General features: G+C 41.8%; 1 protein-coding gene across 2 annotated transcripts in view; it reads right to left on the reverse strand.

Annotated features, from left to right (window-relative positions):
- The window catches only part of CCSER1 (coiled-coil serine rich protein 1), a 615,589-nt gene extending 594,782 nt beyond the window's left edge, over nt 1-20,807 (reverse strand). For both annotated transcript variants that reach the window (XM_060187734.1, XM_060187733.1), the window contains exon 1: nt 20,516-20,807. The gene's annotated coding sequence lies outside the window, so the exon portion shown is untranslated. The remainder of the gene's footprint in view (nt 1-20,515) is intronic.
- Between the last annotated feature and the right edge of the window lie 435 nt (nt 20,808-21,242).

The following is a 21,242-nucleotide window of genomic DNA, read 5'->3' on the forward strand; positions in this document are numbered from 1 at the left end:
TGAATATGAGATCCAGACCAAATCAAATCAATGTGGTTTACAGTCAACAATATTTATACCTTTTTCCCATATTTGGGAGCTACTCTCTTCCCTGATTCAGCTTTCTGGTCCTTTTCCAGCCATGGCATCATCTCCCCAGACAATAACTTGGATCCATCTGCATATCAGACTTCAGGCTCAGGGGCAAAAGGAAAAAAAAAAAAACAACAAAAAAAAACACTAGTATAGCCACAGGCCCTTTGGAATATAACTAAAATATGCCTACTTGCTATCTACAAAATGGAGGACCCCCCCAACTCTTCCTCTGCACTATCCCAGCCTTTAGGTTCATGATTGGTTAAACAGTTTGTTTGGCTTTGTATGTTAACTCTTTTCAGCCACCAGGTTCCACATGCTAGCAAGATGCTGACTAGACTTCCCTGGACAGAAAACCCCACCAATGTGCCCTAGAGCTCTGCTTCCCCAGAGCCCTACCCTACTAGGGAAAGAGAGAGGCAGACTGGGAGTATGGATTGACCTGTCAACGACCATCTTTGGCAGGGAAGCAATTACAGAAGCCAGACCTTCCACCTTCTGCAACCTACAATGACCTTGGGTCCATACTCCCAGAGGGATAAAGAATAGGAAAGCAGTCAGGGGAGAGGATGGGATACAGAGATGTGGTGTGAACTGTGTGGAGTTGTACCCCTCTTATCCTATGGTTTTGTCAATGTTTCCTTTTTATAAATAATAATAATAAGCCACTGTGATGACTTCATGAATTACTGAGCTCATAAAAAATGAATAGCTTATCTATATTAAGGATCTTCAGACAGATGTAATTTGTGGGTTTTCAGAGATTAATAGCAGCTGATTTAACAAACATCATAAAAGCGAGAGCACAGCCGAAACAGTGTTTTCCAGTGACAGGGTTTCCAAAGCATGCTTTTTCTAGTAGAAATTTCATTTTTTATAAATAACTATGAACCATTACTATATTTTATGAGCTGGAGAAACAGCACAGTGTTCTCATAAAAGATTTTCATGCATGATGTCCCAGAAGTCCCAGGTTCAATCCCTGACATCACTATAAACCAAAGCTGAGCAGTGTTTATTTAAACCATGTGGGGGGCCACACTACAGCACCATGCGCAGCACCAAGGTGAGGCTCCATGAACAGTGGGTGGAGCTCTGGTGTCTCTCTCCCCTTATCTCTGTCTCTTTGCCTACTTCATCTGTCTGTGGAATCATGCAGGCATGAGGCATGAAAAAACAAAGATATTTTGTGAGCATTAATTGATCACATGAAAGAAATTAAGATAAATTTATATATCAATGCAGGCAGAACAAGAATAAAACATCTGCAATAGTCTTGAAAAGAATGTGTTTACCCATTTGTGGTCAATCTCTATATTCATAGATCAAATCTAAAAGAGAAAATACCTTGTAGCCCAATAGGTGTTAACATGCTAAATATAGACAGTAAGCTCAGGCCTATGAACATGGGTTCCACCACGAGTGCAATGCATAAAACTCAAAAGAACATTGGCATAGCTGTGAAGTTTTATTTTCAAAGTAAAGGCCTAACAAAAAATGGGCAGAATAACCAGACTTCCCTGGACAGATGACCTCACCAATGTGTCCTGGAGCTCTGCTTCCCCAGAGCCCTACCCTACTAGGGAAAGAGAGAGGCAGGCTGAGAGTATGGATCGACCTGTCAATGCCCATGTTCAGCAGGGAAGCAATTACAGAAGCCAGACCTTCCACCTTCTGCATCCCACAATGACCTTGGGTCCATACTCCCAGAGGGATAAAGAATAGGAAAGCTATCAGGGGATAGGATGGGATACAGAGATCTGGTGGTGGGAATTGTGTGGAATTGTACCCCTCTTATCCTATGGTTTTGTTAACATCTCCTTTTTTAAATAAAAAAGATTAAAAAAAAACCTCAATCCAAAAAAAGAAATGGGCAGTAGTACATTTATTGTTTCTTGCACCCTCTCCTAGTTTCATTCCAGGCTACACTCATTAATGATTTAAGTGTTATTTGGTTAGGTGACATCTGAATTCACTTTGCTGGGATTAACTTATGCATAAAAAATGCTGCATTTCGTTTGTCCAATTGCATAGGTGCTCTACATCTGAGACTCTGATTTGAAATCTAATTGGGGCCTATGAGATTGGGAGACCTGAAAAGCTGAGATCACAAAATAACAGAATTAGCATCTGAAATGTCATTCCAAAAGCAAACAGAAACAAGATGTTTACATCCTTCATATTTCTTGACCTCTGAAAATTTATTGCTCATCATAACTATATATGTCAAGGACACTAAGTGTTCTGACTAATATAAGCATTATAATAAATGCTTAAAACTTTGTAGCAATATTACTCAAGTAGCGATTAAGTTAAATGAGTTGATTCCTTTTGATAATTTTTACAATGCTGGATTCCAAAAGTCTACTCATTGTATGAAACCAAAAATGTTGATTTCATAACCAATAACTATCTGATAAGTTTCACACTAAAAATTGATCCAAATGACAAAAATGGGCCATCCAAACTTCAAGGCAAAACAAATTCTAGAGTCAAATATTCCAGATAAAAGAGTTTTCATAGACACACTACTTAGAAATTACAATTTGAAATTGACTCTGTGTAATTGTGGTGCATAGCAAGCATAAGAATTATGTATTAGTATGTTGTATTCTTTAAGAATTTTAAATCATAGCATCACCTAATAACCCAGGTGGCATTTCATGCCTGAAGAGTTTTACTAGATAGGCTGTAATTACATTCCTGGCCAGATCACTACTTTTTGCTCACCAAGTACACAAGCTTGGCTCAACCACTCTGCTAAGAGCCTTGACTAAATCAGAAGCCCCACCCACAATAACTTCCATGGAGGTAATCCAGGGGGTGATCCAATGGGCAGAGAGCCACATGTCCATGAGGCTCCAAGTTCAACCCCAAGAGTCTCATATGCCAGAATTATGCTTTGGTTCTTTCTCTCCCTCAGTTCTTTTTCATATGAATAAATCCATATTAAAAAAAGTAAGAGGCTTATGGAAAACTTCAAATGCAAGGGAGAGGAAGTAAAAGAACTGTTTGTAGTTATTCATGGGGTGAGCTATGCAAGTGGCATAGAATGATCCCTTTCATTTCATCTAGTCATCACCCTCACATCACAGAACATGGGGGATACGAAAATGTCCTCTTCAGGGTTTGAAATAACAAGGAAAAAGTGCAATGCAAAGTTACTTTCTATGATCAAGCCACCTGGCAGGAATGTAAAAGCCACTTCCTATGGCTTCACCAGGTAAAGCAGGGAGCAAGCTCAGCAAAGGTGTGAATGACACTAATGAAATTCCAACTGTTATGTCTGAGGAGAAAGATAACAGCCAGATGGGGCTACATAGCAAGAAGTTTCTCATTTTCACTGTTTTGTTTTTAGTTTTTATTGATTTATCTTGTCACTAGGACCTTGTAGGGCCCTCCACCTGTGTGATTCCACCACTCCCAACATATTCTCCTTTTTTCTTTTTTCCAGATGAAGGGTGAGAATCTGAGAGGGGAAGTTGCCCCAGCCCTGTTCCACCACTTGCAAAGCTTCCCCTTTCCCCCTTTGCTCAATGCTCACATGTGGTGCTCAGGGTTTAAAACTAGTGTATGGTAATGTGCAATCTCCCCTCTTTTCCCTCCAAGTGGACTGCATGTCAATAACTACATTGGAACTCGCTACCCCCCCACCCCCAAATGAACTGGCACACAATCTTAAATTGCTTTTTTTTTTTTTTTTTTTACCAGAGTACTGCTCAGCTCTGCATTATGGTGGTACAAGGGATTGAATCTGGGACTTTGAAGCCTTGGGGATGAGTCTCTTTGCATAACCATTGTGCTATCTACCCCCACCCATGGAACAAAATCTTAAGGAAAAAAAATTATAAAAGAGATTGCAGTTTGCTGCTGAACTGACCTTCTAAGTAGTGTGTACATAAATAATAGAGGATTGGGGAGTAAAGTAGGAAAGAGAAATAAATCACAGTCCTCTCACATGTATAAGAGGTATAGGGGCAGTGATGCTAGGAGCTGGGAGGGAGCTGAATGACTGCAGACAATCCTGCAAAGTCTCTGAATACTAGCATCTCTCCCTGCAAAATGAATATGGCTCTTGTTACTGTGGTCCAGTCACACTGATATTCTCTTTAGAAATCACTGCCCACTACTGGGTATCAGTCCTGTTAAGTGCCTGCATGCAATGTGTATCTTTGATTTGCATAATTAAGATTTGCATAAATGGCTTGAAACGTTTACAAATCTATTACTGCAAATTGTCATTAAGATTCCTGCCACTTATTTCCTAATTTTTAAATGCCACACATTAAGCCCTTTTAATATATTCTGTATGGGGGTGGGGAGAGGGAGAGAGAGGTGAAGGCCTCCTTACTCAGAGAGGAACAGAAAGACTACAATGCCTGAGCTTCCTCCTGTGCAGTGCAGGCCAGGCTGGAAGTGAGTCACATTCTCTGTAAAACAGGAACAGGATTCAAGGGGATTATGCTGCCGGCCTTTAATGTATTCTAGTGCACACATGCTGGGGCTTCTTCCACATATCAGAAAACCCAGTGGAACTGCTTGATCAATCAATCTTTAAAACTACAACCTTCTAGAAACTGCCAACAGGATCACCAAGTGTTTATAAAGATTTATATACTCACAAGAAATGCATACCCACAATACTCCGCACTCCCACATAAAATGAGTCATGCCAGATCTTAATTTTCAATCATTATGATGGTAGGAAAAGATATCCCACTGTTTTAATTTGCATGACCCTCATTACTGGTAAGACTGAGTATGTTTTCATGTTTATTTTCTAGTGAGTTTCTCTCTGTCTTTTAGCTCTGAAACAGAACTTGGCAGAGGCACACAAAAATCTATGAAACTTATGACAGATCCTCACAGCCTATACAGTAAAAAGAACATGTGAAATTCTTTAATAAATATGAATACAAAACCTTTTTTTCTTTGAAAAAGGGTAGTGAAAGTAAACTGGTGAAAGGGGTACTGCAGTACTGAGCTACTGAGCTGCAAGGACCTGAGAAAGTTAAATATTAATATCATGAGGAAAAAGAAATCACAGAGGAGCCTGACCCCACATTTTACTAACACAATCCCCTATATCTCCCCATCATGCAAGTTCTAATTCACACTACAAAAGAATGTGCTGTAACACAGCAGACTGCACTTAATTGTCTGGTGCTGACAAGGTATTGCTCACAACTCAGGAGCACAGTTCATGGAACTCCCCAGGCAGGTCAAGTGGTCATGGAAGGTTTCGTGGAGCCAGGTCTGTAGTGACAGTTTAGGTTTGCACACGCAGAAAGGATTAAACACATGCTGCTTGTGTAAAGGTGCTCTAAACTGCATGATCTTAACAAAGTGGAAGAGCTAGCTTTGGCTGAGCTTGCTGTGTTGAGTTTATAGAAGGCCTCAAAAGGAGGAAGTCAGAGAGATATTATAATGATTATGCAAAAGGCTTTCCTGCCTGAGGCTCCAAAGTCCCATATTCTATCCAAGGCAATACCATAAACCAGGGGTGAGTAGTGCTCTATTCAAAGGAAGAAGAAGGAGTAGGAGGAGTAGAAGGAGGAGAAAGAGGAGGAGGAGGAGGAGGGGGAGAAGAAGAAGAAGGAGGAGGAGGAGGAGGAGAAGAAGAAAAAGGAGATGAAGAAGAAGAAGAAGAGGAGGAGAAGGAGGAGGAGGAGAAGGAGGAGGAGGAGGAAGAGGAGGAGGAGGAAGGAGAAAAGCAGACAAGTTCATACTCACTGGGTAGGGAAACAGAAGCTACACATAGTTCAGGACTGAGAAAGTGTCATAAAAATCATGTTAAAACTTCACTCATTCTGAGACACAAAGACAATGGTTATTGTTCTATACTATGCAAACGCTAGGGTGTCATAGAGCTTGACCAGTCACTTGTCAAGTGTGAGTCACCTTAGCAAGTTACAACAGAGACATATCTTTTAAAATCTAAAATGAATGTGTACAGTGGACAGTGCCTCTCTGAACTGCCTCTCTGACATTGACCTGCAGTGGTGGGTTAAGACACATTTTCTAATCCACTGCAAAGTGTGATGCAACTTTAAACTAATAAGCTGAATTGTTTCCCATTATTAACCCTTGACATGATTTTTTTTGGTTACTCATGCAGAAAATGACCTTTAATTGACTCTTCAAATTTAACTTTCCCATGCAGGCATCAAATAAACTTGTGGCTCTTCCATTTGAATTAATAGACTTAAATGAGACAAATATATAAATGACCCACGTGCCAAGCACTGTCTCTTGACACACAGTAAATGCTTAATACATGATTAAAGGTGACCAGAAACTAGGGAATGCTGGCTTGTGGCTATAGTACTGGAGTATCTCTGGCCAATATCAAAGGGGTGTGTGTGTGTGTGTGTGTGTGTGTGTGTGTGTGTGTGTGTGTGTGTGTGTGTGTGTGTGTGTCTGTGTATGTGTTTCTATCCCAATTTACCATGTTAAACAGAAAAGGAAGGTTAACATAGTACTCTTCATTCCCGTAACAGGTAAGCAGTATTGCAAACTTGGCTTAGCTCTATAGTCCAGTTGTTTGGTCAAACACCAATTTAGCTGCTGTGAAAGTAATTTGTATAAGTGGTTAATGTATGCAACAATATGGCCTAAAGTAGAGCAGCTTTGACAATCTCTACTATCACAGAAATCAACTCCTTGAAATAAGCCTTCTTACAGACACAACTGAAAACAATTTGGTCTGTTTTCCTGGAGCCCACCCATTCAACCCTGCCACTCAGATAAAGATTAAAAATACCTGCATTGTTGCAAAAAAAAAGTTCTAGGAGACAGATGGATTACAGGAAATCACACTACTGTCAAAATAAATGCTTATAGATACAGCCAGAAAATCAAGGTCAATTCAAATTTTTGCTTAATGCTAAAGAATGTCCTAATCAAAAATTGTTCTTTTATCAATATTTTTATTAAGTTCCCAGTACAGTTCTTGACACGAATACAAACTCTCATCTCCCTATGACCGGTATCTACAACACAAGTTCACCCCCAAATAAGGTTCTTTCCCACCATCATGCTCCAGGACCCTACTTCCCACCCTCCTTCCCCAGAGGCCTTTGCTTTGTGCCACATACCCCACTCATCCAGGTTTCACTTTGTGTTTTCTTTTTCTGCCCTCGCTTCCAGTTGAAAACTTTGAAACCTGTAGTATTTGTGAAGACACCGGACCTGGCTTTGATGGGACAGTCTACTGCATTGCCTGCTGCTGAGAAGAAAGAATCCAGCCCTCACAGCCCCATCTCCCCAGCACACACCAAATCAAATCAGAGGCCCCCTTGCCCCCTAAGTGCTCTAGTGCCTGGACACCAGGACACCTGGCTTCCGCTTACACAACCCCAATGATTCATAAAATGGCTAAAATCCACACTTGTCTCCTGCTGGTCTCATTATAAAATACCCAGACTGTGACCACACAAGCTATTTACTCTCATATCAGCTCTAAAGCAACTTTACCTTCAAATACTGAGGCCAGGAAATAGCTAAACATGTCAGAGCACAGGGCTTTTATGCATGAGGACACAGAGGTTCTGGGTTCAACCCCGGGTACTAACCCAAATCAGAGCTAAGTAGTGCTCTAAGAGAGAGTGAGAGAGAGACAGAGACAGGAAAGAAAGACAAAGTCTCATAAACATTAACAATTTTTTCAAATATATTAAACAGATTTTACTGGAATATTTCACCTCCAGCAAATGGTTAGAGTAAATGGTTAGAGTTAGCAAATGGTTAGAGTAGCTGTTAGCCCACAAAATTGACAATGAGCATATTATTTGGCAAAATTCTAAATATTTACTGTAAAAGCTATGAGTTTTCCAAACTATTATTTAGAAGAGTCATTTACTCATCTTTAACACATTAAAAACCCTTCCTTTTATAGTTACCTGCAATATTTTTGACTCACACGAGCTTACTGAGATTAGGCTTTCAAGGAAGAAAATCACTGAGAAAAAAAAAATAAAATAAAGCCTTCCCTTTTATGTTCATAATTGACACATTCCTGCTAGCAACTGGCAAAGGAATAAAAACACAAACGAGAAACACATGACCAACACAAGGTATGTGTTTGTGTGTGTGTGTGTGTGTGTGTGTGTGTATGTGTGTATACATACACACACACATAATATACTGGGTTGTGAGAAAAGCCATGATGGCTTTTTACACAGAAAAGCACACAGGAACTAATAACATCTGCTTAATGAGTGAGAGAATCTACTGTCTCTCAGAGCCTCAGGTTGACAGATATTTTGAAATGTAGATCTGGGTTCAAGAGGCCTGAAAAAAAGAATGTAAAGTAGAGAAGAATAAATAGATTTTAGTTTTAAATAAGAGACAAAGAGGGCTCCCTTAAGCCCATTCTACCAGTCATCCTGATACTTCAGGTGGCACAAGATGATCGATGGTGACTTGTAAAGTAACAGAAACAAAAACAAAGGACTAGAGAGTTTCTACAGGAGGTGGAGCTAGAATGCTGGGCCCATGTTTCCATCTACTCCTGCCTCTCCTTTACTCACTTTTACATGTTTGGTTTTATTTGTAAGCCCGACATTGGAGCTCCAATTGCGCAATCAGTTAGGGTGCAGTACTTATATGTAAGCCCGACATTTGTGATACTCTGATGATAGTTATTTCTAGAAACAAACAACAACAACAAAGTCAGGAAAGCAACAACTTTTTGGCTGAATCACAACACTTAGCTACTTCCCAGGAAGAAGCGAATGAGTTGTTTACCTGGCCTCTTGAAGGCATGCCAGTCCAGCTCTGTGTGATCAAGATGGCCCTACAAGATACTGACAGCCCTATAAGAGTTGACAGGCACACTGCTGGGAATACTTCCTCAACATTAGCTTCTTAAGTTTATTGACTTAACTGGAACCTCAAGAATTCATAAGAATACTGTGAGGCTTCACTAGCTAATGGGACAATCAGTAAAGATCTCACACCACCTCAAGTATGCTTCCATATCCATAAACATCATACTGATATAAGATTAGAGAGAACAGGAAAGAGTCAGATCATCTTGAAATCAGGACTGACTATAAAAAAGAAAGCAGGTGGGACTGGCAAAATATTTGACTTAGGGATGATAGGTAGTGCCTTTGCTTTCTCATGGGCATAGATCCACTGTTTGAGCCCAGCCACTCAGGCTCTGGAGCAGTGGAGCCTCAATGAGGTGGAGATGGGGACAGGCAAGCCCTACACAGCTCACATGGGTCCAAGGAGAGCATAGTGGTAGCACATGGGACTTGCATGCAAGTTGGAGTCCCAGCACCATCAATAGCCAAAACCGAGTGGTGCTTTGGATGAGTGAAAAAGAATTCCTATGCACATCTAACACAGATTTGCTTGCATATGGACACATGTAGGCACCAAGCAAGACAGGGAAGAGCAGGGACTTCAGTTATTGGGGACCATGCCAATCAGGACCGCAGCGGGTATTGTTTACTTACTCCTACATAACAGACGTTGACAAATGACTGCTGGCCATGATGATTTTAGTGAAGTGTTGTGTTAGTGGGACACCAGAGCTACAGCAGGATTAGGTACAACACTTGAGGCCATCTGTGACAGTGTGAATGTGGCACAGGACTTGTCCCATGCTCTGGGACATACTGTGCAGACCCAGCTGTAAATACTGCTAAGATCACTCCCCAAGGGTTTGAGATCTGTGCACGTAGCAACATGCCATAGGTAACTAGTGCCACAGAAATTCAAGAGTCAGCACTGGAAACCACGCACACCTCCAGGCACTGAAAACTTCAGAGCTAGGAAAGTGTTTGGGGCTGGGGTTGGGAGGGGGAGCAGCTGGCAGGTAAAGGGGCTCAAAAAATATGGCAGTTTCAAAGGCAGGATTCAACTGTGTTAAAAGGAATGGCCAGCTAAGATGCCCGGAGAAGTGATGACAGCAGGCACTTGATAAGGATGTGGGGAAAAAATATTAGGAGAGAAATCTGTTCCCATTATAAGAAAGTTGTATTGAGGAAAGTGTTTTGGAGCTGGAAGGGCAGGAAGTAGTACAACTAGGAAAGTAAACACTTCACCAGGCATCAGGAGAAGTACTACAACTAGGAAAGTAAACACTTCACCAGGCATCAGGACCTGGGTTTGAGAGCCCAGCCACCACACAGTGAGCTTCATCATCCCCAGGGGAGCGGGGCAGGGCTGGACTCCTCTGTCTCTACCTCTCTCAATCTCTTTCTGAAAAAAAAAAAAAAAGCATTCTGGAATCACAAGAATCTCACAGGAGTTGGGTGCTGGGTGGTAGTACAGCTGGTTAAGTGCACGCATTACAGTGCACAAGAACCCAGGTTGAAGCCCCTGGTCCCCATCTGCAAAGTAGAAGCTTCATGAGTGGTGGGTCAGGGCTACAGGTATCTCTCCGTCTCGTCTCTCTCCCTCTCAATCTCTCTCTTCTCTCAGTATCTGGCTCTCTCTATCCAATAAAATACAAAATAATTTTTTAAAAAAGAAAATAAATGGAGCCACATAGGCCTAGAAAGATTGCCCAGTCACCAAGCAGCATCAATAGTATCATAAAGACAGGGTGCTAATCCCACTAGACTAACTCTTTGCATATGCAATACTAAAAAAAAAAATTAAAGTTTGATTTAGATAACTCAGCAGACTATAAACACAGCTCTAGTTCTTCATGTCTAAAGTATGAACTTTACAATGATGGAATGCAGAACATACAAAGTTTACCATCTGAGAGATGCCCAGCACACAGCTTTTAGTTTTAATTTGAAAACTGCATCCTTCACAGAACAGAAATAGCAACACTGATATCCCTGTTGCTCTTATTCAAGACTCTTTCTCTTTTCAGGTTATTTCTTCATTAACAAGCTGAGGATGTGCCAGAGCAGGGCTCTAGCATACTTGGGGTCAGGAATTGAGCACAGGACTCTACACTTGCATCTGCTTTGCCTACTCTGCAATGGAGTCACCTCCCTGGCCACTTCAACATCTGTTTTTAAATGCCTTTCTTTGGAAAAACATGAAAGCATACCTAAAATAAGAGCACATATTTTTCCAACCAATGTTGTAGGTGCTAAATACTGCTCCTTCCCAATGATATAGGACTGAGCTAGTTACAAATACACAAATAAAAAAGGACATTGTAGTATCAGGAGATAGAGGAACCTAGAGCTAAATACTTACTAGGGAAGTTGAACAGAAGCAGCCAAGAAAGGTTGCTTATGAAAGTGATGACTGAGTTCTGTCTGAACTAGAGAGAAGGGAGAGAACATAAGGCAAGGAGAAGAAGAAGCAGGGGGTGGGGGAGGAGCAAAGGGTCTAAAGATAATGTCTATAATCTTGAAAGATGCAGAGAAGTGGTGCAGTATGTATTTCAGCAGGTCTCATCTGCATTTTAAGAACATCTACACAGGTGAAGCCACTATTGTGCAGTTAAAAATAATTACTATCTTACAAAGAGAAAGATGGTTACTACATGCCAAGACCAAAAATACTACTCCAGACTACTTAAAATACTTAAAGTAAAAATACTTAAACTACTCAATAAGACTAAAAAGAAAATGCCCAACCATATCCCACCATGCATGTCTTTTACTTTATTAACATAATAATAATTTAAAAGACCACTAATATCCATCCTTGGAGGCATTAAGTGGACTTGAACTCTATACTAGCTTATCACTTTCCCAACCAAAAGAAATATGTGCACAGGCATTCAAAACTCATTTTAAACTCCTTCCATAAATACAGTTAAAATGAAATTTATCTGATGATGAGTATGGTTAATTTTCAAGTTTAGGTAGTTAAACCTTAACTAGTTGCATTTGCCCATTGAGGAAGAGCATAGGTCTGGCAGCTGGCACAGGGGTTAAAGCAGTAAACCTTCAAGCATGAGGTTCAGGGTTTGATCCCAGGTATTACATGTGCCAGCGTGATGCTCTGGTGTTGTTTTCTCTCTCTCTCTCTCTCTCTCTCTCCTCTCTCATATAAATAAATACATATTTTAAAGAAATGCAACATGGTAGAAGCAACAGCCTTCATGTTTTACTACAAAGTTCTTTAAGTGAGTGATTAATTCTTAGACTTTAGAGACATAAGACTGATTGAATCATTAGGAGCTGGGCTTATAGTGACACTCATTGTTGCTGCTGCTCAAAGAACCAGTTTGAGGACTGCTCCTCTGGCTTTAGATGTGCCATTAGATATAAAATGCTTCCTTTAAAATGACTCTGAGATTTTATTTAGTATCACAACATGGGATAACCAAAGTTCTAATCAGTTTAATTAAAACTGTCAATGAAGTGTAAAGAACTCAGAACTGGGGGGCCAGGTGGTAGTGCAGTGGGTTAAGCACACATGGAGTGAAGAAGCACAAGGACCATCCTAAGGATCCCAGTTGGAGCCCTGGCTCCCCACCTGCATGGCAGTTGCTTCACAAGCAGTGAAGCAGGCCTGCAGGTAGCTATCTTTCCCCACTCTGTCTTCCCCTCCTCTCTCCATTTCTGTCTGTCCTATCCAACAATAATGGTATCAATAACAACAATAACAATAACAACAACATTAAAACAACAAGGGCAACAAAAGGGAATAAAATAGTCTCTGGGAGCAGTGGATTTGTGGTGCAGACACTGAGCCCCAGCAATAACCCCGGAGGTAAAAAAAAAAAAAAAAAAGACAGACCTGTTTTATTTTAAACTAGTCTAGATGTAGGATAAGGAATTTAGCCAAATGAAAAACTTTCTCTGGCAATCATCTAAGCAGAAATGATTTTTTCTAAGATCAGTATCAAAAAGAGACCTTAGTAAACCTTTTAACCCCTTATCCTGTTTTATTTCCTATTTAGTCTACTAAGCTACTTCTCAAAATAGCTTAAAACTCAATTCTGTCAGTTTAAGATAAATGAAAAGTCATCCACTGTCACTGCATGGATAAGTTATTCCAATCAACTTTCTATGCTTTTTGCTATAGTTTAAGCTACATATTAGTGTTTCTTTTCTGACAGTTTTTTTTTTAAGAAAGGATTAATTAACAAAATCATAAGGTAGGAGGGGTACAACTCCACACAATTCCCACCACCAAATCTCCATAACCCACCCCCTCCCCTGATAGCTTTCCCATTCTCTATCCCTCTGGGAGCATGGACCCAGGGTCATTGAGGGTTGCAGAAGATAGAAGGTCTGGCTTCTGTAATTGCTTCCCCGCTGAACATGGGTGTTGACTGGTCGGTCCATACTCCCAGTCTGCCTCTCTCTTTCCCTAGTAAGGTGTGTCTCTGGGGAAGCTGAGCTCCAGGACACATTGGTGGGGTCTTCAATCCTGGGAAGCCTGGCCAGCATCCTGGTGGCATCTGAAACCTGGTGATTGAAAAGAGAGTTAACATACGAAGCCAAACAAACTGTTGAGCAATCATGGCCCCAAAGCTTGGAATAGTGGAGAGGAAGTGTTAGGGAGGTACTCACTGCAAACTCTAGTGTACTTCTGCTTTCAGGTATATATTTTGCAGTAGTTTATGGATACATGTGAACATAAGCTCTCTCAACCTCTCTCTCTCCCTCACTACTTCTCTTATCCCAAACCTCATGTTCCATTGTCCACTGGTACTTTTGCATAGTGAAGATAATATTGTTGTTTTTATTTTAAAATGCAATGTTTTAATACCACAAGAATTGATGGCAGGTGAGTTGTTTTTGGTTTGTATGTTTGTTTTGTTTTGTTTTTCCTTTTGCGAACTTAGTTTATAGTGGAGAACTCTTCCCTGCCCCCTTCCCCAGAGTCTTTTGCTTAGGTGCAATACACTTTGTCCAGTCCACCTTTCACTTTGTTCCTTCCATACTCTTCCCCATATATTAAGTCTGCTTATAAGTGAGATCACTCAGTACTTGTCCTTCTCCTGGCTTATCTCACTTAACATGGTATCTTCAAGTTCCATCCAAGATGATGCAAAGGCAATGATTTCATCATTTCTGACAGCTGAGGAGTATTCCATTATGTATATAGACTACATTTTAGCCACTCATCTGTTGGGCATCTGGGTTGCTTCTAGGCTCTGGTAATTATAAATTGTGCTGGCATGAACATAGGTATGTATACACATATCTTCGGTTAGGTGTTTTTGTCTCCTTTGGGTAAATCCCCAAGAGAGGAATTGCTGGGTCACAGGCTAGGTCAATAGCTAATGTGCTAAGAAGACTCCAGACTGCTTTCTACAAAGTTTGGATCATTTTGCATTCCCATCAGCAGTGAAGAAGTGTGCTTTCTTTTCCCACATCCTCTCCAACATTTGTCATTTCTGCCCTTTTTTGATGAATGACATTCTCACAGATGTAAAATGGTATCACATTGTTGTCTTTATTTGCATTTCTCTGATGACTAGTGACTTTAAGCACCTTCTCATATGTCTGTTGTCCCTCTGTGTCTCTTCCTAGATGTGCGCTGGTTTTATTTATTTATTTATTTATTGCCTCCAGTGTTATCACTGGGGCTCGGTGCTTGCACCATGAATCAACTGCTCCTGGAGGCCATTTTTCCAATTTTTGTTGCCCTTGTTGTTGTTATTGTTATTGTTGTTATTGCTGTTGTTGTTGGATAGGACAAAGAGAAATCAAGAGAGGAGGGGAAGACAGAGAGGGGCAGTGAAAGATAGACACCTGCAGATCTACTTCACTGCCCTCCTGCAGTTTGAGCTGAGGGCTCAAACTGGCATCCTTATACCAGTCCTTGTGCTTCAGTGCCAGTCCTTGAACTTCACACCATGTGTACTTAACCCGCTGCACTATTGCCTGGGCGGCCCCTCCAGCCCCATTTTCTAATGGGGTTCCTTATTTTTTGTTGCTTAGTTTACTGAGCTCTTTATGTATTTTGGCTATTAGTCCTTTGTCTAATGTGTGTTAAGTAAAAATCTTCTCCCATGCCATAGGGTGTCTCTCTGTTTGGGTGGTGTGCAGAGCTCTTCAATGGGATGTAGTCCCATTGGTTTATTTTTGCTTTAGTTTTCATTGTGTTGATGCTGGATCTGAATTCCTGAAGGCTCTTCTGAAGCATAAGTCATGTAGTGTCCTGACAATATTTTCTTCTATGTATTCGATACTTTCTGGCCTAATATCCCTGTCCCTGAGCCTTTTAGTTGACTTTTATGCTTGGTGATAAGTGATGGTTAAATTGAAGATAATACTGTTGACAGGAATTACAAGCAGACAGATTTTATCACCATCCAAGAGGGAAATTACACTGAATCTGTCAGTCATGCAGTAGGAGTAACTGTATCAAAGTGTTTTAAGTCCAAGAGGAAACTTAAGAGACCAGTTCATAAATAGCCATGTTTATAGTTAAGTTTAGAAATCATCCCAGGTGTATGAACATCGGTGTATTTTGCAGTAACTCTTACCTACTATTGTCAACAAAACATGCATGACAATGTTTTAATTTAACCAATGTGAAAGTAATTTTATTCTGCTATTTATTCAAGGTGAAATCTAATTAATCAGACTATTTCTTGATAACTACCATAGCCTCTAGGGGCACAGTAAACAAATAATTCAGATTTTTTTCCTTTATGTGCTCAAAAAGAGGAAATGTGTTTTAAAGAAAGTTGTATTTTATCTAAAAACATATATATGGGGAGGAGAAAGATATATAAATAAGTTTAGAATGTTTACACATACAACAAGGACAACAAAAGGGAATAAATAAATAAATAAAATATTTTTTTAAAAATGAATGTTTACACATGAAAGTGCTCCTGGTAGTACAACCTAGTAACCAAAAAGATAAACTGCCCTTAAAAGTATTCCTAAGATTCTGAAATATCCCCATAATCCCTGCATAATGAATCTACATTCATGTGAAATAGTGTATGGACAGGTAAACCGGGTGGATGAATTCTTAATAACTTTCAAATGACTGTGGGAAATGACATGTAATGGGGTATACCTATGATATGAATAAAAGAGTAGTAAGTATTTAGTGAACATTCACTATCAATGCTATTCTTCAACAAGCTCTTATCTTTACCTTAGAGCAAATCTAAGATGGGTTGATTAAGAAAGTAGCTACCTGGGAGGTGGCATGATGGCTCTCATAGGACTCTAAAAAGATGAGGTCCTGAGTCCAAATCCCAGCAACTTCCTGCTATCAAGAGACTGTACCTACCATTTTATAACTCTTTGTCTTCTCAGAGGTGGAAAAACTGACAATCCCAATACTGGGATGTACATGCTACACATGAAAAGGCAGAGTCACATAGCATGCTACGTAACACACTCAAGTCACTAGATGATAGCTGAGTCTACTGTGAACACTTACTATTCGTTTTATGTGTTTTTGTTGTTGTTGTTTGTTTTTATAAATTGAAGATTTTAGACCTTATAACTTGTATTCTTATCCACAATCGCCTAATCCTGCATATTCTTTAAAATCAAGAGTGGGTGGTGGGAATGTAAATTGGTCCCATCCCCATGGAGAGCAGTTTGGAGACCTCTCAAAAGGCTGGAAGTGGAGGCTAGAACTAAGACTACTAAGTTTGCAAAGGGAAAAAAAAAAAAAAAACCTCAATGTCCTATACTAGTGTAACACCACAATGTTGCTTTACCAAGTCACCTGCCATAAATTCTTGTGGTATTAAAACATTGCATTTTAGGGAGTCGGGTGGTAGCACAGCGGGTAAAGCGCACATGGCGCAAAGCGCAAGGACCAGCGTAAGGCGCCCGGTTCACAGGCGGTGAAGCAGGTCTGCAGGTGTCTCTCTTTCTCTCCCCACCCCCTCTGTCTTTCCCTCCTCTCTCCATTTCTCTCTGTCTGATCCAACAACAACAACAATAATAATAACTACAACAATAAAGCAACAAGGACAAAAAAAGGAAATAAATAAAATAATTTTTTTTAAAAAACCATTGCATTTTAAAATAAAAACAACAATATGATCTTCACTATGCAAAAGTACCAGTGGACAATGGAACATGAGGTTTGGGATAAGAGAAGTAGTGAGGTAGAGAGAGAGGTTGAAGAAAAAGCTGTCAAAAAAGAAACACAATAATATGTAGCTTAAACTATAGTAAAAAGCATAGAAAGTTGATTGGAATAACTTATGACCCATATAGTGACAGTGGGTGACTTTTCATTTATCTTAAACTGACAGAATTGAGTTTTAAGCTATTTTCATAAGGAGCTTAATAGACTATGACCCTGCAATTCCTCTCCTGAGGAAATATCTTAAGGGATCAAACACACCCATTCAAAAAGATCTGTGTACACCTATGCTCATAGTAGCACAATTTGTAATAGCCAAAACCTGGAAGCAACCCAGGTGTCCAACAACAGATGAATGAGTGAGTTGTGGTCTATATACACAATGGAATACTACTCAGCTATTAAACAATGGTGAATTGACCTTCACCTCATCTTGGGTGGAGTTTGAAGAATCATGTGAAGTGAGATAAGCCAGAAAGAGAAGGGTGACTATGGGACGGTCCCACTCATAGACAGAAGTTGAGAAATAAGAACAGAAGAGGAAACACAAAGTAGAACTTGAATTGGGTTTGGTGTGTTGCACCAAAGTAAAGGACTCTGGGGGTTTGGGGGACCTTTCAGGTTCTGGTGCATGATAGCAGAAGACGACTTAGGCTGGTGTTGTAGGGGAGAGTGTTTTGGAGAAAACTAAAAATTTTGTACACATGCATCAATAACTGCATTTACTCTTGACTGTAAACTATTAATCCCCCCAATAAAAAATAAAAAACTAAGAGCAAGGTGGTACAGTGGTCAAAGAACTGAATTCTCAAGCACAAGTTTCATAACCAGCATCAAATCTTTAATCTTTAAAAACAGTAACATCAGGGAGCCGGGCAGTGGCACAGCGGGTTAAGCACACATGGCGGAAAGCGCAAGGACTGGCGTAAGGATCCTGGTTCGAGCCCCCAGATCCCCACTTGCAGGGGGTTCCCCCTCTCTGTCTTCCCTTCCTCTCTCAATTTCTCTCTGTCCTATCCAACAACAATGACAGAAATAACAACAACAATAATAACAACAACAATGATGACAAACAACAAGGGAAACCAAAGGGAAAAAATGAATAAATAAGTAAAGTTTAAAAAAAAATAGGAATATCAAATAACACCATGGCCAAAGGAGTCACATCTACTCTCTTCAGTTCTTTTTTTTTTTTTTTTCCAGACAGACAGAACCCAGTATGAAGTATTAGGAAGGTTCTCTGAACTCCTCCCTCTCATTCAGCATGCAGTCTCTCACTATCACAGGCTGTCCACTCTGTTCAAGCACTCACATCAGGTCTGTCTCCAGTGGACAGTAAGTTGCTCAAAAGCAGCAGGCAAGACACACTGTGTGACCGCATGGTACTATAGCCAGGCCCGTGGTGTTACTAGGCTCCTGACAGCAGAATCAGTAACTCAGCCCAGTGCTAGCTGTACTAGTTGAAGGATATGCAGGTGCTGAATTCTCATCACACATGCCTGAAACTCCCACAATGCTATAATGTCACTGCAATAATCATTACTGTGAAACAAACTTTATTTTCAACTTCACAAGTTTGATATAAACTAACATAGAGATGGCATAAGGCATGCAGCATTGAAATATAACTCTTACTGCTTCTGTGGCAAAGAACAGGATATCCATACATGGGCCTTTTTTATGACTGCGGTTAGACTTGTCTGGTACATAATTCAGTTGCCCATTATTTCTACAATGTTTGGGTGCAGACCCTTAGAAGAGGGCTATTAGACTTAAATTTTAGCCCAATACAAAACACTGATAAACCTCCAATGATGAAAATGTCTTTTTTTCAATTTTTCTTCAATTTGAACCTGAGTCTCAACAACCAACCCTTCAGTATACTTTGTCCTCACAATGACTATTAGTGAAATCTAGTTTCACACGTGGAAGAAAGGCAGTTGGTAAGCTTTGATTACAGTAAGGAGCTCCTACATTAACATCAAATGAAGATAAATGGGGCTGGAAATAGGCTGACCAGTTCTCTTCTCTGTGAAATTATTGAAAGGGTGGTCATGTGGGATTTAGTGTTTTCAAAACACTTTATTTGGAAAGAACTCAGAGACATGCTGATTAAAGCAGAGAAGGATAAAGTCTCACTGTCTCATTCACTGTAGAGAGATGGGCATTCTGAGATCTACGGGTTCTACCTTAAATCATAATAATGCATTTGCTACAGCATAGTTGGTAGACTGTAGGGTCTTCTTCTCAACTTTGAGTCATGTCTTTGGAATTTGTACCTGTTAATAGAGTAAACAGAGAAAGCAAAACGAACTAGTTATGCTTCACTCTGCATGAACATTATTGTGAATTGTTTCTTACTATAAGATTATTATAAGCTCCTGTAGCTGCCCAGTTCTCACTAAAGCTTTCATTAAGCAAGCTTTGCATAAATTGTGCACTTCCCTGGCTTTGGGATGTGTGGGGATGGAAGGCATGTCTTAGCTTTCACTGGGGTGGTGTCTAGCCCTGAAAGTACCAGAAAGCAAGCTATTGAGGTGAGTAGGGTCTCCCTGCCTTGTGAGTCTTTCCTGGATAACATCAGGAAAGGGCGAGAGGCCAGTGCAAAAGAAACCCACTTCTGCCCACTTAGAACAAGACAAGTGCCTTCCTGACTCCTTCACTTGCTGTGCAGGCCCCATGAGAAGGGTCAAGAGACAGAAAAAGTCAGGGTGGGCTCAATTTCCAGCCAAAGGACAGGAGGTGTACAGGGATGGGGGGCAGCAGGGTGCACCTCAGGAACCAGAGGTTCTCACAACTCACTCTCAGATGCAAAGGTCCTTCCCCTCCCCGCCTCCCAGCAGCAAAACTCAACCTCCCCTTGTCCACTCACAGATCCCCAGCAGACACTTGCACCCAGATCTATGCCCCTGCCTGGTGGGAGTGGGACAGAGCCACCTGCTCAGCTCTGGTCTGAAGCCCTTCTGGGTGGAGCTGCAGGGTAGGTGCTGCTCACAGTCACAGCCACTGCCACTGCCACACACATTTATTCACACAGATATGCACACTCGCACACACTGACAGACAGCTGCACACACTCATTCACGTTCATACACGCACACACTGACATTCAGACTCACACTGACACTCATTCACACAGTCACACTCACTCAAACAGAGAGACACACTCACACTCATTCACTGATATCCTCACACGCACATGGACAGTCTTACAAACACTTATTCACTGATACACGCACTCACTGACACACTCATTTACACTCACAGTGACAGTCACTCAGACTCACCCCCACCCTCGCCCTGGGCATGGGGCACCCCACAAAGCCATCTGCTCTCTTCAGGGTCCCTCACATATGCGCGCCCCTCGTCCTGGCTCCCACCTGCCGGCTCTCTGGGGGCTGCCCAATCGCGGGCCCAGCCGCGGCCCCGGAGATGGAAGCACCCCAGGAGCCGGCCCGTCAGTCAGCAACCCCCCATTCCCTACCTGGATGCCGGCGCAGGTAGTCCTGGGGCGCAGAGTCCTCGTGCCGGCCCCGCCCTCTCCGCCACGCTAGCACCTAATCCCCACGCCAGCTGAGCCGCCAGGCCAGGACCCCCGCCCGCCGTGCCGTCATGAGAGAGCCGCGCTGGGAGGCCGCTGCCTGCGGGGTTGGGGGGGCGGGGAGGAGGTGGCAGGTAGCCGCAGCTGAGGGCCCGGCAGCGCGCAGGTAGGCGCGGGCGAGTGTGAGCGCGCTGGGAGTCTTGGCAGCAGGACAGACCTGGCAGCGCTCCCTCCCTCCCTACCAGACTGGCGCTGGGCGCGGCGAGCCACCTTTTATAGGGTCGGAGAGGGGGCGGGGCCTAGCCCTCTGCGTCCTCCGCGCGCACGGGCACGCGGCACGCTGAAGGGGCAGCCGTGCACGAGCACGCGCACGCGCCGCCCTTGGCTGCAGCTCCCGCAAGTGCAGAGGTCTTGAGTGCTGGGCGGGTGACACCAGAAGGCTACCAAGGCGACCCTGCTCCAGCAGGTGCTCCTCCCCGGAGGACTCTGTCAGGTTTTTTTTTTTTTTTCCTTTTCTTTATTGGGGGGATTAATGGTTTGCAGTAAATACAGTGGTTGGTACATGGGTGGCATTTCTCCACAGGACACCCTCACCCTCACCCAGGTCCTCGAGGTTCTGGGCCTTCCTCTTAGTCTTCTCCTCCCAGCCTGCCAGTCCTGTCACAGGGAC

The sequence above is a fragment of the Erinaceus europaeus genome, chromosome 3 (assembly GCF_950295315.1).
Source record: "Erinaceus europaeus chromosome 3, mEriEur2.1, whole genome shotgun sequence".
Lineage (NCBI taxonomy): Eukaryota > Metazoa > Chordata > Mammalia > Eulipotyphla > Erinaceidae > Erinaceus > Erinaceus europaeus.